We start from the raw sequence: 1,438 nt of genomic DNA, 5'->3' as shown, positions 1-1,438 counted from the left end.
GGTTGCAAAGCTGAAACTTAAAGGAATTGACGGAAGGGCACCACCAGGAGTGGAGCCTGCGGCTTAATTTGACTCAACACGGGAAACCTCACCAGGCCCGGACACCGGAAGGATTGACAGATTGAGAGCTCTTTCTTGATTCGGTGGGTGGTGGTGCATGGCCGTTCTTAGTTGGTGGAGCGATTTGTCTGGTTAATTCCGATAACGAACGAGACTCTAGCCTGCTAACTAGGCGCTTTTTGACATCCTAAAGGCCCGCCGCCGCGTTGCTTTCGGGTTTCGCGGTTCGTGCGCGGTTTTACTGTCGGCGTACAAACTATTCTTCTTAGAGGGACAGGCGGCTTCTAGCCGCACGAGATTGAGCAATAACAGGTCTGTGATGCCCTTAGATGTTCTGGCCGCACGCGCGCTACACTGAAGGAATCAGCGTGTCTTCCCTGGCCGAGCGGCCCGGGTAACCCGCTGAACCTCCTTCGTGCTAGGGATTGGGGCTTGCAATTGTTCCCCATGAACGAGGAATTCCCAGTAAGCGCGAGTCATAAGCTCGCGTTGATTACGTCCCTGCCCTTTGTACACACCGCCCGTCGCTACTACCGATTGAATGATTTAGTGAGGTCTTCGGATCGACACGCGATGGCGTTTCGGCGTCGTCGATGTGTAGGAAAAGATGACCAAACTTGATCATTTAGAGGAAGTAAAAGTCGTAACAAGGTTTCCGTAGGTGAACCTGCGGAAGGATCATTACAGTGTGTTGTTATGCCTATATATATATAATAGGTAAACGTACAAGTCTGTAAAAATCATTGTCGAACGTTAAAGAGCCATCTACGAAGTTCGGAAGTTCCGATCGAATTTCGACGTCGTCAACGTAGCTGTTTTCGGGTACCTATAATATATGGTTTTAAAAGATGTACGCCCGAAAGCGGAGATATATACGATGAAGATGTTGTTATATAGGACGACGAGTAATAATCGTCGGCCTACGACGGATTTCGTTATAAATGGACAAATCGAGCGCAAAATAAAACGATTTTGCCAATTATATTTCTAATCGACGTTTCGATCCTCATATCGACGAACATATACGATGATCGGTAATGTGATTAGTTTACGAAAATCTTATCACCCTTCGTTTGTTTCATTCCAAAAGGGTGAGATTTAGTTTACGAAAATATTGCCAAACTATGATCAGCGTATGCTCTTTTGTTGTCGTACGAGGTGAGACGACGAAAATTTACAACGAACGTCACCATTTCGAGTAGTCTGTCTCCGCTCCTCTCGTTGTGTGTAGTGGAGAAGACGAAAATAAACCGTAAGAGCGTTTTAAAGTCGACGGCGGCTGCGAAAGGGGCGCAAGCGCTGTCTATGACGTGAGCGCGCGTCGTCGTCGTCGTCGTCGTCTTATAATAGAAACGTTTCGATATGCGTTTAAAACCTA

This window comes from Rhynchophorus ferrugineus, unplaced genomic scaffold (assembly GCF_030347505.1).
Source record: "Rhynchophorus ferrugineus isolate W39M unplaced genomic scaffold, kcgeb_rfMv2 rfM554, whole genome shotgun sequence".
NCBI lineage: Eukaryota > Metazoa > Arthropoda > Insecta > Coleoptera > Curculionidae > Rhynchophorus > Rhynchophorus ferrugineus.
This window is presented reverse-complemented; position numbering follows the sequence as displayed.